The 16330-nt window shown below is 44.3% G+C and overlaps 4 non-coding genes across 4 annotated transcripts; 3 read left to right on the forward strand and 1 right to left on the reverse strand.

Moving 5' to 3' along the window:
* Window positions 1-4744: 4744 nt before the first annotated feature.
* On the reverse strand, window positions 4745-4826 carry trnas-gcu (transfer RNA serine (anticodon GCU)). The gene has a single exon. It is a non-coding gene; the product is annotated as a tRNA-Ser (tRNA).
* A 1623-nt stretch (window positions 4827-6449) lies between these two features.
* Window positions 6450-6522, forward strand: trnar-acg (transfer RNA arginine (anticodon ACG)). Its single transcript has one exon. It is a non-coding gene; the product is annotated as a tRNA-Arg (tRNA).
* Window positions 6523-9211: 2689 nt separating this feature from the next.
* trnar-ccu (transfer RNA arginine (anticodon CCU)) lies at window positions 9212-9284 on the forward strand. The gene has a single exon. It is a non-coding gene; the product is annotated as a tRNA-Arg (tRNA).
* A 5046-nt stretch (window positions 9285-14330) lies between these two features.
* Window positions 14331-14403, forward strand: trnar-ucg (transfer RNA arginine (anticodon UCG)). The gene has a single exon. It is a non-coding gene; the product is annotated as a tRNA-Arg (tRNA).
* Window positions 14404-16330: the final 1927 nt, after the last annotated feature.

Raw genomic sequence — 16330 nt, forward strand, 5'->3', positions numbered from 1 at the left:
GGAATGGGCCCCTGAGACAGTCATTTGCCTGTTTCACAAATGATCGTATTTTACTAGAGATTCTGTTTGGGATTCAGATGTGCATTCGGACAGCAATCCCTTTCAAGAAATGATACGTTCTGGATGAGGTCAAAGGTGCTGGAACACTGTATCTAGGATGTGTTTGCAGAGACTGTGTGTCTCCTGCTTCAACGCAGTGATAAACAGATGTGCTCCTTTAATTTATTGGTACATGCCCAGGGCAGTAAGCAGTCTGAGGATTTATTTCCAGATGGCATAGAGCAGTGAAGCAGTGAAGTAGTGCAAAACACTGGATCATTATATTATTAGAATCTATTCTACTTAAATTATTACATTATACTCAATTTGAGTTCATTTTAAAAAGTAAAAGGTAATGAAAGGAATGCATTTTCATAAGAAAGATAATACAGATATGCATGTGATAATCTTCCTTATATCATGTAGTGCGTCATTTGGACACTTTGTGGGCTTGAAATACAAAGAAAATCTTGTTCTATGGTACAAGATAAATACAAAACTTAAGCTTTTATTTTAATTAGATTTGTTTATAAAGCATAAGCAATCATTTATTACATTAATATATGTGAAAATAACATTTTAGCATCATATGTTTAGTATATTTAGTCCCTAATGCCAAAAGAAATGATCATTTGTTTAACATGCACAGGTCTGTCTCAAAGGATGCAGTACTCCTGAAGGGTCTCAAACCCTACATTTTGGATGCCTAGCTGTATCCCTCATATGTGGCACCTCAGAATGACTTCTAACCTTACCTGTGGTGTATTCAGTCCCTATTGCTGAATGCACGGTGTACATACTGCATACATGTGTCTTGAGAATGAGGAATGGGCCCCTGAGACAGTCATTTGCCTGTTTCACAAACAGGGACCTGGACCTAGACCTGGCCCGTACGGGGCTCAAACCCGCGACCTTGGCGTTATTAGCACCACACTCTAACCAACTGAGCTAACCAGCCTCACGACAGTGCTCCTCTCTGTGTTGCAAAAAATCAAACTCAGGGAATTTTGTCCTCCTTTGAATAGAAAGCTGTGTAATTCAGTGTACGGGCTTTCTCGTGCAGTTTCATGGTTCTTGTAACCCAAATCCTACACTGGCCTGAAGTGCCCCCCCATTTCACAGCATTTTTCAGCTGATTTAAAATGTACCTAAAGGAGAAGCATTATTGAAGACCATCAATTACCAAGAGCTTTTGTCAAAGGTTTTGGTGGTCATTTTGAATGACCACAGAGCGCTGTGACCTCGGTTTTACATCTCATCCAAAAGACAGCACCCTTTTACAACACAGCATCTCCGTCACTATATTGGGGCATTGGGACCCGCACAGACCTCAGGGTGAGCGCCCCCCCCGCCGGCACCATTAACACCGCTTCCAGCTGGAAGCTTTGTTTTTCCCTGTAGCTCATCCTCATCCAGGTACTGACCTGGCTCACACCTGCTTAGCTTCAGTGGGTTTTCAGTTGCGAGTTGCAAGGGGATGCAAGTGATGGAGCCGCTCGCTGCAAAAGCCACTGCATTGGCCGGGAATCGAACCCGAGCCTCCCGCGTGGCAGGTGAGAATTCTACCACTGAACCACCAATGCTCACTGCCTGAGCCTTCAAAAAAGACGCTTTTTTGGTGCTCTGTGCAAAACGCGTCGACATCTGCTTCCAGCTGCAAAATGCCATTTGCGGACGCTGAAGAACTTATTTCCAAGGCAGCGGGTACAAGCGATTGGGCGTTTTAAAACCACCAGGAACAGCAAAGAGGCGCGCTTCTTTGCTTGTGCCGAAACACACCGACTGAAGGCGGACAACGTAGTCGGCAGGATTGGAACCTGTGCGGGGAGACCCCAATGGATTTCTAGTCCATCGCCTTAACCACTCAGCCACGACTACAGCAAGCCCCACCGCCGCTGCGTTCTTGCTACAATCTTACCTGGATCGCGAGGCGCCGGCGGAAGCCTATTTCAAAGTCGTTCTCCGTTTCAAAAAAACATTTCCAAAATACAAGCCTTGCAGACAGACACGCCTCAGAGGACTTAAGGGTGGCTTCATGTCGGAATGATAAAGTCTCCCCGTCTGGACATGAAAATGCCACTTTGTTACACACAAAAAAAGAATCAACAACAGAGAAATGCCCACAAGCATTTGAAAAGCCGCACCACGTCGCACTTGAAATAGCTCTTACATTAGTGGTAGACACAGGAATCGCCTTTTTATTTACGCTCTTACCAACGCGATGGAAAGCAAAACAAAGCAAAGCAGAGCAAAACAAAACGAACAAACGAAAACCCTCACGTCCTGCACTTGCATATAACGCCGTTACGTGCCCAAGCAGTATTGTACGTCATCCTAGCACTGCACCCCGGGTCGTACGGTATATGGGAACGAGCACACGCCACGAATCGTCTCGAATCATTCCCTACAGCTGTAAGGCGCCTTGAAGCGTGCACCCCCAACATTCTTCTTTGCGCATCTGTGAAAGGTAAACTCTTGAGCAAACTCTGAACCAGCTCTAAGGAAACTAATCCGATTAGACGTTACTTTGACTCATCTTCTTACGCTCAGTGCCGGATTGCTCAAACTCCAGCTAGGGTTAGGGTTAGCATTCCCACGCTACTTAGACACTTTGTTTACGCTCAGTGCTGGATTTTGGGAACTTCAGGACGAGTGGGAATTTTCTCCTATCTGTCCATTCTGTTTTGTTTTGGAGACTCTTGGCTGCCTATGTTGTTCAGTGCAGCGTGAAGGAAACATTTTCCAAAACTGTGTCAGCTCAAAAGTTGTAAGAAAACCTCTCCAGGTGCTTTAACTCTCTTCATTTTTGTCATTTAATGTGACACTCGATGTATAACTGGAGCCTCACTTATGCAAATGGTGAGGCTCCAGTTCGACACCCAGTTCCACACCACTTTACAGTATATGACAAAAGCATGGCAGACTGTGCCGGACCAGCTGGTAACTTCCGCTTATTTTGACCATATTAAACATTGGAAATCTTCCCACTTGCATTTGTGACACTTGATTTTGGCTCCACCTAAGACACTCTTAAATCTTCAAACACTTTTCTCTTCTCTCGCAACACACTTGTCTGTCGGCACTATGTGGCAGCGTTGCATGACAACCCATCTCACCACGGAAAGGAACCTAACAGCTTTGGTAAGAGAGTAGAATTACCTGAAGAACTGCTTTCCATGGAAGCAGGACCAAGCGATGTAGCATTTTTATAGTACCAGGAAAGGAGAAGCGGCACTTCGCCTTTGCTGCACAGGCACAAGGTGATGTGCGGCAGACACCGTAGTCGGCAGGATTCGAATCTGAGTGGGGAGTCCCCAATGGATTTCAAATCCATCGCCTTAACTACTCGGCCACGACTACAGCGAGCTCGCCGCCGCCGCATTCCTCCTATAATCTAACACGGAGTGCGAGGTGGCTGCGGAAACTTTATTAAAGTCGCTCTCCGTTAAAAAAAAAATACCTTTCACAAGATACATGCCGGCAGACAGACACGCCTCAGAGGGTTTAAAGCTGGCTTCACGTTCAAATGATAAAGTCTCCCCGTCCGGATGTCAAAATGCAACTTTGGCAGACAGAAAAAACATCAACAAACCACAAATGTGGACAAGGATTTTACAAGCTGCACCACACTGCACTTTCAAAAGCATTTACATTCGTGTTAGACGCAGGAATTGTCTTTGTTTTGCGCGCTTACGAACGCCATAGAAAACGAAACAAAACAAAAGCCCTCAGCTCCTGTACTTGATTATAATGCCGTTACGTGTCGAAGCAGGAATTTACGTCATCTTACCACTGCAACATGGGGAATAGAGGGAAATGAACACACGCTACGAATCGTCTCAATCACTCCCTAGAGTCGTAAGGCACATTGAAGGGTGCACCCCCATCATTAATCGTTGGGCCTCTGTAAAAGGAAAGCTGTTGAGCAGTCTTTGAAACAGCTCGGATGAAACACTTGATTGTTTCCATGTGCATCTGGAGCCCACTTCTTATTTTCACTTCACGCCGCCCAAAGCATTTCTAAAACAGAAGATTCGCGTTTGGGAATGCGCCCTGCCCTACAAATAAAACAGGTCTACGGGTCTGAAACCTGCTCCACGGAAAACAGTTCTGTTGCGCTTTTGATCAAAGGGAGATTCTCTGTTCTAACTTTTTGATTACATAACACCCAAAGGGGCTTCTTTGGAGCTGGATTCCAACCAGCATCCTAAAGTTTCTTGGCGGTATCTTTTACAGTCCTCTGTTCGGTCGACAAGGAACAGAAGGGGGCAGCTTTCCTCACACATACAGTGCAATGTACTGTAGTGTTCCTGTTCATTGAATTCGCAGTTCTGCATCAGACCTCTAACTCGTTTCCTTAGCTTGGATTTAAGCCACGAAGCAGGCTTCTACTGTATAAACGTCTAGAGGAATCACAAACTATTTGAGAGGCCATCATCCCAGGGGGAACTGACAAAGTCTATCCCTAAACACCTAGCGCAGTCTCTCGAGAGACTGTCAAAAATCGCTTTCTCCGTTTGTGCTGCAAGTAAGTGAAAACGCGGTCTCAACCCAGAGCCACTTGGCAGCAGCGGCACGTAAATACTGTTACTACCACTGCTCGATACCAACGTTAGCCTACTATACCATGTTCAGCCACCGCTAGAAAATGTAAGGCTCTAGTACTGGAGCAAACAAAAGGAGAGCCAACGTCAAACGTAGAGAGCGACGAGGATGGGATTCAAACCCATGCATGCAGAGCACAATGGATTAGCAGTCCATCGCCTTAACCACTCGGCCACCTCGTCGATGAAACTGGGCTGTCCAGACATGGGTTGGCGCGCTCCAGATGATCTTTTTCTTTTTTTTCCCTCGTACTCGAGGGTCATTTTCCTGTTCCACATGCGATTTCAACATTTTCCTTGCGAGATGTCAAGCCAGCAAGCCACTGCTGTGGTTCAGTGGCCAGTGTGGAGTTCAGTGGCCCTGTTGTACACAGAAAGCACATTGAGCTCCTTGGACATGAAAAGTTCCAGATAAAAGCCATTTGTCATCCTTTCTCTTGGTGTCGATGTTGCTATTGTATGTAAAGGTGGCAACTTGCTCAACGAGCAGGCGGAGCACACACCGAATGCAGATGTGTCTGAGTGGTGTGTCCAAGTGGCTGCAAAAGGACAACACTCCCGGGGCGCCGTGGCTTAGTTGGTTAAAGCGCTTGTCTCTTAAACAGGAGATCCTGAGTCCGAATCCCAGTGGTGCCTTCTTTGTTCTGTTTTCTCGAACAGAACTGGTCCTTACAGACAACCGCCTACGGCTAGACTTAATTAAATGCAAGTATTCATTTCCTGTCTTTAACGCGACTTGTTTTTCTTAAAATGGATGGAACTTGCAAAACATGAAATACAAACATTGCTAATCAGCGCTAGCGGCTGGCAAAAAAAAAGAAGTCAGCAATGTTTTTTTTCTTTAACCTTAACCCTGCTAATGGAGAAGAGTTAAACGACCGAGTCTATGCAGCTTAAACGGTGCTCATGTCGGGTTCTTAGCTGAAAGGGTGGTAAATCACGCTCACCCCAGTCCTTAATCTTTTAAAAGGATACAAAATTGAACCTAGTCGCCACATCACATACATCCTGTTCATTGATAAAAAGGTGACATCTATCCTCGATCCAGAGTAAATCCCACAATGAGGGCATATTTTTTTCCACTTTACCATGAGTCGGGCTCAGCTGCACAGAGGCGAGAGCAGAGCAATGAGGTCACGGGGACAGGGGAGTCACACGCTGGCGGTTTAAACACGCGGAAGAAAACTGAGGGATCCACAGTATGTGGACCCTCCGTGCGCCATCAGTCCGCACTCCGGACTCTGAATCCTGCCATCCAAGTTAAGATCTCGGCGGAACCTGAGGCGCAGTTCCTTCTTAAAACGTAATCTGGTGAGCATTTCTAGAATCGTACTTGTATAGATGCAGCCTTTAATGTGTTGCTAGGTTAAAATTGATGACTTCTTGAACTTCAGTAGGCAACTGCCCTCTTGATTTCGGATTTAATTTCTTTATTACAGGGGCGCTTTTATGAAGACAGAGTCATGTTCAGGTACTTTGCTTGATGGAGGAAGCATATTTCGGACTCTGTGATCTGCTCACCTGGAAAGGTCTGCTGTACTACTACAAGAGAGAAGTAGAGTCTGGAAGAATGGACAATTTTATGATGTTTTGGAAGATAATGTTTTTTTTTCTTTGAAATCGAAATGAATCAGAATATCAGTGCAAAAGACAAACTCTTGGTTTGGTTTAAAGAGATATGGTTTTAAAACAGACAAAATGTAGAAAACAGGTGTTTCTCACTTTTGGAAAAGAATGGACCGGGGGTAATATTTTACTAGGTGCAGTGCTCATCTCACTGGGTTACAGTCCTGTAGTGTCACAGCAGGGCCAGTGGCGCAATGGATAACGCGTCTGACTACGGATCAGGAGATTGCAGGTTCGACTCCTGCCTGGCTCGGGTTGTTTTTAAACACATCGGGCTACTCCCTAAGTAGTCTGTGCTACTTACTGCGTTGTAATCGTACCCAGTAAGATATTTCCTTCATGTAAATGAACTGCACCTGACAGCTTTAGAAAAACACCTGGGCTCAGTACGGTGCTGAGAGCTTAGCGTTGCTGTTCTAATTAGCACGCACTGCATCGGCTATGAGCCCGAACTTTTCAATTATTCCGATCAGTAAGTCAACACGTAGTCCACATGAACGGTAGAAATATTCTCTTGTCTGTCTCTTGTTTGTATAGAACTGAATGTCCCTGACAATGTACTGTTAGTTTTAATTGAAGAACGGCATTTGTGTTCAAATATACCAGACAAGTTTATGTAACTGCTCATGCGACACTCAGTTGTAATTAGTCAAGAAAAAAAAGTCGAACAACAGCTGCGGGTTTGATTCTGAACGTATGAGATTGCAGCGCCTTTTACTTCCATTGACAAATGATAGAGATTCGAAGAGAGATCCTTCAGACCAGCAAGCAAACCCACGGCTTTTTCGGTTTTCTATCTAGGCAACGTTGGTGTCTGCAATAGCATACATGAAAGCGTGATGCAATTTCTGTGGCTACATTTGTTGCACGTCATGCACAGTAAGAGTGTTTCTAACACCAAATAAAAAGTCAACAATTAGCGATCACGCCTTCTCCTCAGTTAACCCACTGAAACCCTTGCTGTTAACAGTTCTTTACTGCGTGCTTTACCAGCACCTACATATCGTGTCGGTTCTTTCAGCTTTATTCATTAGGTTTTCAAAGGCATAAGTAGAGCACCAGAGGTGCGAACGCAAAATGTGTGGTTATCTGAAGAATTGCTTCCCATGGCGGCGGGTCCAAGTGATTTCGCGTTGTTATAGTACCAGGAAAGGAGAAGCAGCACTTCACTTCTGCCGCGCAGGCACAAGGCGACGTGCGGCAGACGCCGGAGTCGGCAGGTTTCGAACCTACGCGGGGAAGCCCCAACGCATTTCGAGCCCATCGCCTTAACCACTCGACCACGACAAAAGCGAGCCCGCCACCGCCGCATTCCTCCTATAATCTAACACGGACTGCGAGGTGGCTGCGGAAACCTTTTTAAAGTTGCTCTCCGTTAAAAAAAATACCTTTCACAAGATTTGTGCCGGCAGACAGACACGCCTCAGAGGGTTTAAGGCTGGCTTCACGTTCAAATGATAAAGTCCCCCAGTCCGGATGTCAAAATGCAACTTTGGCAGACAGAAAAAACATCAACAAACCAAAAATGTGGACAAGGATTTTACAAGCTGCACCACACTGCACTTTCAAAAGCATTTACATTCGTGTTAGACGCAGGAATTGCCTTTGATTTGCGCGCTTACGAACGCCATGGAAAACGAAACAAAACTAAAGCCCTCAGCTCCTGCACTTGATTATAATCCCGTTACGTGTCGAAGCAGGAATTTACGTCATCTTACCACTGCAACACGGGGAATAGAGATGTAACGCAACGGGGGCTCAGGCGGGCGCCCTTGCCGCATCTGGTCGGCCCCATCCCGACTGGAGGCTCAAACCCGGGACTTCCGCGTCTCTCTGCAGCGACCTAGCCCCGTGAGCTAAAGAGAGATCTCTCCACAGCCCGGTAGCTGTGGTCCTGCTATCACAGGGAAGGGCGGTGACGTCACCCGCTCTTGTACGCCGGCTCTTACACAGTGCCTGTCGGCCGTAAGCGTTACAGAGGGAAATGAGCACAAGCTACGAATTGTCTCTAATCAGTCCCTACAGTTGTAAGACGCTTGGAAGCGTGCACCCCCATCATTAATCTTTGCGCATCTGTGCAAGGTAAACTCTGGAGCAGTCTCTGAAACGGCTCAAAGGAAACACGTGATTGATTCCATGAGCATCTGGGGTTCATTTCTTATTTACATTTAATTCAAGGGAAAGGCTTGGGTCAGTTTCAGACGGCCTCCAACAGCGAGATTCAAGCGCCCCACCTTCAGCCCAATCTGCGCCGCCAGAACGCCAACGGCTCCTCTGGTCTCCGGGGTGCGGTTGTGACCCCGTAACCTAAAGTGTTGGTGGCAGACAAATGGAGACTAACAGGTGATGTCCTAGGACATGACTACATTGTGACACTCGGTTGGGATGGTGACCATTGCTTGGAAAAGAGTGCGAGGCCCCTTTAGAAAAACATTTTGTTAACAGGCATTCTGCCTCAGCCTAAACACCTATAGCTTGCAAAGCGCATGCTATTAGACAGGCACCTCTGCAAGACCTTAAGAGTCTCTTAAACTAGTGATAGTAAGGTGTTCCCAATGGGCGATGTTTGGCTTTCAAATCATCTCTCTGTGGAAGCGCCGAGATGCAGCTGTTTAAGGCTTAGAAGCAGCTGACTGTTTCACTACCTAGCTGATTACTGTCAGTCAGGGAGCTCAGAAGTGAAAAGCCTGTCTGAGAGACAATTCGCCGTCGATCAGTTCAATATGTTCCGTACCAGCTCGGCGCACCTGAGATCATCTTGGTAGCCGTGTAGCTCAGATGAGTGAGAGCGTGTGTGTGTGTACCACCGTGATTGGATGCTGGTCCGTCTCAGGTCACAGTAAACCTTCTGCTGCCTAACTTTCCTAATTTTGGGGATCCCTTTGAAAAAGCAAAGGAAAAAAAAACTGGCTCTCATCAGCGTGATCGACCCAACCCAGTGTGTCCCAGTGGCCTAATGGATAAGGCACTGGCCTCCTAAGCCAGGGATTGTGGGTTTGAGTCCCATCTGGGGTGCTCCTGTCCCATTTTGAGCGTACAAATGTCCTTGTGATTTGCAAAGCTGCAACCCCACCTTACTCAGTGAGCGTCTCTGCTTTTCTCTCACATACAGTTGGGAGAAAAACTTTTGTAAACAGCCCTTCGGAATGATGTGGATTTCTGCATGAATGGCTCCTAACATGTGATCTTATCTTTATCTAAGTCATAATAATTAATAAAGAGAGTCTGATTTAACAAACAACACACGCCCAACATTTGACATTGCTGTTTCTTTATTGACCAAATGGTTTAAACAATCAAGGTCATTGATGGAAAAAGTATGTGAACCCTTATATTAAGGAGCTAGTGGAACCTCCTTTATGACAAAAACCTCAACCCCCACTTTCTGTAGCGGTTGGTCAGACCTGAGCAGCGGTTAGGAGGTATTTTGGCCTATTCCTCTATGCAAAACTATTTCAGTTCATGTATATTTTTGGGATGTCTTGCGCTGAACGGCCTGCTTCAGATCACGCCACAGCACTTCAATGGGATTGGGGTCAGGACTCTTACTTGGCCATCCCAAAATACGGAATTTCTTCTGTTTCAGCCACTCTGTTGTTGATGTACTCCTTTGTTTTTGTCATGCTGCATGACCCAGCGTCTTTCGAGTTTTAGATCACAGGCAGACACCCTGACATTCTGCTGTAGATTTTCCTGATACATCTTGGAATTCATCGGTCCCTCGATGATTGCAAGCCGTACAGCCTCCGCTATGCTTCCCAGGTGGGATGAGGTTTTGGAGTTGGTATGCAGTGTTTTGTTATCTCCAAACATAACGCTGTGCACATTTACCAACAAGTTCAACTTTTGTCACGTCTGTCCACAGAACATTGTTCCAGGAGTTGCTGTGGAACATCCATGTGGTCTTTAGCAATCTTGAGAGGGGCAGTGGTGGTTTTTTTGGGGGGGAGAGCAGTGGTTTCCTCCATGGTGACCTCGCATGATCACCACTCCTGTTCAGATTTCTTCTTATGGTGGACTCATGAACACAGACGTAAGACAAAGTCAACCACCTGTTCGCTAGATCCCATCCCCACTCAGCTAGTCAAAGATTCCCTCGAGGGACTGGCAGGACCTATAATTAGTATGATGAATGCATCGCTTGCGTCAGGCATTGTACCTGATCAATTTAAGGTAGCGGTTGTTAGACCGCTCCTTAAGAAGTCAAATTTGGATCCACAAGTTCTTAACAACTACAGGCCTGTCTCAAAGGTCCCATTTCAATCTAAAAGTCTTGGGAGAATAGTTGTTGCCCAACGTCAATCGTATCTGGATTCAAATAATATACTTGAGAAATTTCAGTCTGGTTTCTGAAACTGCATTAACAAGAGTCATAAATGATATTCTCTTAGCTACTGATGCGGGGAATGCAACAGTGCTTGTGCTTCTAGATCTTAGAGCTGACTTTGACACGGTTGACCTCTCTGTTTTGTTACACAGGCTTGAGTTTGAGGTTGGCTTATCTGGAACCGTCCTTCAGTGGTTTACTTCACATTTTACTCATCGTTTTCATTATGTTCAAATATCTAATAATTGTACTGCTTCATCAATGTCACGAGTTCAATTTGGGGTACCAGAAGATCAGTGCTGGGACCAATATTGCTCTCTCTCTCTACATGCTGCTGCTAGGTAGGATAATATGAAAAAATAATATGAACTTTCATTCATATGCTGATGACACTCAAATAAACATTTTGTTTACACCAAACGACAACTCTTCTATTATCAGTTTAGTTAAATGCATTAAGGAAGGAAATACTTGGATGTGTGAAAACTTTTTGTTACTCAACTCTGAGAAAAATGAGGATCTGTTGATCGGAGGCAACAATACTGATAGGACTACTATAACTTCAGCACTTAACTCAGAGGATTTAAACATCTGCCTCAAAGAGACAGCACGTAACCTTGTTGTGAAAGGCGCTATATAGAAATACATTGATTTGAATTGAATTGACAATGTAAAATGTTGTGTGTGTTGTTTGTTAAACAAGACTGTCTTTATTTATCAAAAAATAAAGGAATTTGCTAGGAATGCAAACGTTAGGTTGCGCTTCTTCATGCTGCATCGTCGGCATGAGTTGAGCTTTTTAAACGTCTGTACTTACTGTGCCCCATAAGAAATCGTTTGTCCCCGTTCAAAAGAGATTGTGCGATGTCCTGCAGTGTTCGCAAAGCAAACCTTTGACAGTTTGAAAAGAGGAATTTATTCTGCTTCCTGTGCGTGCAGTAGTTACAAAGTTGAACGTCTTTACACGATTTGCTGCAGTTTTCAGTGGGCGGGCTTTGTCAGATGGCTTGGAAAAACGCACTGTGTTTCGGCTCGGGAAACATCATGAGAAGTGTCCTGCATGTTTTCTGTGTATAGCTGTCTTTTAACGCATACAGAATTCATTCGAAATCATTGATTTCTCCAATTAACAAGGGTCCCTTAAAAGATGAGTCAAAGTAACGTCTAATCGGATTAGTTTCCTTAGAGCTGGTTCAGAGTTTGCTCAAGAGTTTACCTTTCACAGATGCGCAAAGAAGAATGTTGGGGGTGCACGCTTCAAAGCGCCTTACAGCTGTAGGGAGTGATTCGAGACGATTCGTGGCGTGTGCTCGTTCCCATATACCGTACGCCCCGGGGTGCAGTTCTAGGATGACGTATAATACCGCTTGGGCAAGTAACGGCGTTATATGCAAGTGCGGGACGTGAGGGTTTTCGTTTGTTCATTTTGTTTTGCTCTGCTTTGCTTTGTTTCGTGGTCAAGAGGCGTAAGGTAAGTCGTTATCCAGGGAGAACACTGGTGGCAAACAGTCCGAGGTGAGAGGCGAGGTCCAAAGTCGAAAAGGCAGAAGGGGAGTCCAATATCCAGAATAAACGAGGTAATGGAAAAAACGCCAGGAAGAGCTCTCAAGGAGTAGACTCAATACCAGTGGGAAGCAGGTAAAGATGGTAAAAATAGCACTGCGTACCGCACGGTGGAGTGTGTGCAGGTGGGTTAACTCGTGCGGCGGCGTTTGTTAATAATCACCCGCTGCTGGTGCTGTTTAGATTGCTTAAGAGTTGGTCTTAACTGCCTGGCGGTCATGACAAGCTCCTCTTTAAGCTGTGGTTTAGTTTTGCATTCATGTGTTTCTAGAGCAGTTATTTATGGGGGTGGGTGGGTCTTTCACAGAGGCTCAGGACAAATCCCCTGCATGAAAGTCTACTGTGTGCGTTCAAGCAGTCACAGGTCAAGAGCCAGGCAGGAGGACAATGGACAGAAGAAGCAACGAACTAAAAATAAAAGAACGAATATGAAAAAGCCACCATCTTTTTCTTTTTGACATTTTCCGACTTTCATGCAAGCCAGGACAAAGTTGCTCGTAGCTACTTGTGGATTCAAATACTCTATCGAGTGCTTTGATGAGTTTTTGCAATTTGATTGTCGTCCTGTCAGCCTGTTTCTGTTTTTTTTTTCAATCTAGTGATGGAAAGTAAGAGGGAAATGATGGAGCAATCAATAACCGCTCCGGAAAAATGGCAGAAAGAAATGGCCCGTCACTAAGGACATTTGTGAAGCAGAGGAGTGACATCACCACAAAGGCGACTTATTCTGCTGATCGTTTTGGTGAATAATGATTGAGGCGTGTTAAGAGAAAGGTAGCTGCGTCAGCATGCTTAGGCTGCAAAGGATAAAGCAAAGGTTTACTCCATGCTGAAAAGAGAAGAAAAGAAGCACAACGTTTCGGCTGTGGAGCCTTCTGCGCCATCTTCTTTAGCGATGGTGATGATGTTTACATTGGAAAAACTGAGACACGCATACTGGAGGGGCTTGAACCACCAACTTTTCAGCACCACAGAGTCTGACAGTCTTTTGTGCGCCCTACATTTGCAGGTTTATGGTCAAAGAAAACAATCACTTGCGCTTCTTGCAGCCGGCAATCTTTTTCCACTGACAACCAAGAAATGGATTTCATCTTTCACAAGCTGTATGGATTTCTTCAAAAACAAGTTATTCCAGAAAGGAAATGAATTCTTGCATTAAACTGAACCAAGCTGTACATGTTTGTCTGAAATGAGACATGCGGCACAACAAGACACGGAGAGAGGCACCGCTGGTATTCAGACCCAGGATCGCCTGCTTACTAGGCAGGCACTTTAAGCCACTAGGGAACAGCGCCAGCAGAGCACCGCGCTTTTACAGACACTTGGACACATCTGCGTTCGGTGTGCACTTAACCTGCTCTCTGAGCCCGTTGCCTCCGTCCCATTTAATAGCAGAACTGACGCCAAGAGAAATGATGAGAAATGGCATTTATCTGGCACTTCTCATGTCCAAGGAGCTCAATGCCCTTGACACCTCCCCAAGGCGACAGAGCTGTGCATTCTTTGGCGACAACATTTTTTCTTTTGTTTTATTTCTATACTTATTGATAGAATAAAAACGATATGTCATGTACTGTAAGGGAAATGTCTCTTTTCATGGGGAAAGCTAGCACCAGCAAATGTTGTGTTTAGAAGAAGTGATTTAACATGACACGTGACCTAATTTACCGGAGCAAAAGCTCACCCAGCAAGCCCTGCTTTACTTCTACAGGAGAGAAGTACTGTAGAGTCTGCAAGATGTTCAGCTGGGTAGCTACGTCAGCATGCCTCGGCTGCAAAGGAACAAGTAATTGGTTTATTGCATGCTGAAAAGAGAAGAACGGAAACACAGCATTTCGGCCGTGAGATCTTCTCACACCTGAAGAAGCCTCACACCTGTAAAAGGCTCCATGGTTTTCTTTCTTCTCTTTTCAACATGGAATACACCTATTGTCTGCAAGATGTGACAATTTCACGGTGTTTTGGAAGAAAACCTTTTTTCTTTGAATTCAAAATCAATCAGAATTTCAGCACGACACACCAACACTTTTTCTGTTTTAAGGAGATGATATTTTAAACCTGATAAAAATAGTAGGAAACACAAGTTTCTTGCTGTGAAAATTTAGATGGGGAAGTGTACTACTAGTAGCAGTGTAGAGCTCTCTGTGGTGGAGTGCAAGCGCATGTTCTATGGGCCAGTGGCGTAATGGATAACGCGTCTGACTTCGGATCAGAAGATTGTAGGTTCGAGTCCTGCCTGGCTCGTGAGGCTTTTAAACCTCTCAGGTTCCTCGGTAACAGGTTGCCGTCATGTATATGAACTATAGAAAAGCATCTGCCACAACCCGTAAATTAGCACACAAGTGCGGGCTAGTTAACACAGAACTGTATGGAGATCATCTCCAGCTCCGAGCTCAATTGCAATGAAAAAACATGCAGAACAGAACTGGAGAGCAGCTGAATTTGTGCTCAGTAGGGTGGGTAGGAATCAGCATTGCTATTGTTCTAATTGGCATGAACTGCAGGGGATCTGAATCAGAACACGTCACTTAGTTCGATCATTGCGTCAATATGTAGGCCACGTTAATATAGAATTATTACTTTGTCTGTCTCGTCTTTGTATATAGCTGAATGTCCCTGACAATTTCATGTTAGTTTTTAAGAACGACATTGGTGCTAATATATACATATATAGCATATAAGGAACACGTAAAAGTTTAGTCCATGCTGAAAAGATAAGAAAACCGCCACAACGTTTCATCTTGGAATAAATCTTTACTTGTTGTTTTGCAGCCTACCCATTCTGACCTAACTCCTCCCTTGAAATTCCCTAACAGATAAGGGTACGTAACGGCTCATGCGATGCTCAGTTGCAATTTGTCCCAAAACAAACAAGAACAGCAGCTGAGGGTTTGAGTTTGAACATGCACTGTATTAAAGCAGCTTTTATTTCCATTGATAAATGCTAGATATTCCTACAGAGATTCTCCAGGTAGTAAGCGATTCCTGTTTCTGTTTCTATTTCTGTTTCATATATATATACAGTATATATACAGTATTGTACTATTATTATATAATTTGTTACACTGTGGCTGTGTTGTGTGTGTTAAGCTGCTGTTGCACTGCAATTTCCCTCACGGGATCAATAAAGTATCTATCTATAAGAAGACATTACCAACAACGACCACAAGATGGAGATATTGTCTAGACATTACCAACAACGACCACAAGATGGAGATATTGTCCAAAGAGGCAAGAAGGGCAAAGCCGCGATAAGGTAAAATCATTTTTTGTAAGAGATTGCTGTCAGAATGCACATCCGTATCCCAAACAGAATCTCTAGTAAAATATGATCATTTGTGAAACAGGCAAATGAGTGTCTACTACAATATGATTGCTACAGATGCAGCCATTCAAAATGCGCAGGCGTACGCTGTACGCAGTCTACCACAAGTTACCGGTATATACCGCGAGTTATCGGTAAATACCGCTAGCAAAATAATAGTATCCGGAATTTCCGCAAGGTGGAGCTAATAAAGCTCAACTTCTCATGTTTGAGCTGTAGCCATCAAAGTCTTTAATGAAGATATTACTAATAGTATTAATAATAAATGACCTTGGACAAGCTGTAAACTCAAAGTATTGCCCTGGTCCACATTATTTTTTTCATTGACCGTCTTTGTAAAAGTAACACCACAGCATTTCGCAATCACGCATTTTTTTCCAATCATGCAAAGTACAGTAATTTTTGAGAATCGATTCACCATGCCTTTCACATGCTCATAAAAGAGGTTGATTTAGGAACATAAACATATTACCGTATGCAAACTGTACTGTATACAGTTTGTATATGTATATGTATATGTATATTTAATGTCTTAACTGTGCCCGTTTAAGTATTGAATATTTATATGGAATTTTACCACTGAAGGGAAATCTTAGTGCCTGAGCATAAAAAGAATAGGAGCATGCTGCAACGCGTGTGAAGGCCATAAACGATATTAATTTTGGAACATAAACATACAGTATATGGCTGGTCTCGGTACTTTAAAGAAAACATACACGAAACATGGTTTCATTATGACCAGAATCGGTCTTGAGATATTTTTAACTTGATTTACAGTATTTGAGAGGTATGTCTTGACACCGATACTACGTAAATACTCCTCACGTATATGTTTCTAGGTTTATA

Source organism: Lepisosteus oculatus, unplaced genomic scaffold (assembly GCF_040954835.1).
Source record: "Lepisosteus oculatus isolate fLepOcu1 unplaced genomic scaffold, fLepOcu1.hap2 HAP2_SCAFFOLD_45, whole genome shotgun sequence".
NCBI classification, from domain to species: Eukaryota; Metazoa; Chordata; class Actinopteri; order Semionotiformes; family Lepisosteidae; genus Lepisosteus; species Lepisosteus oculatus.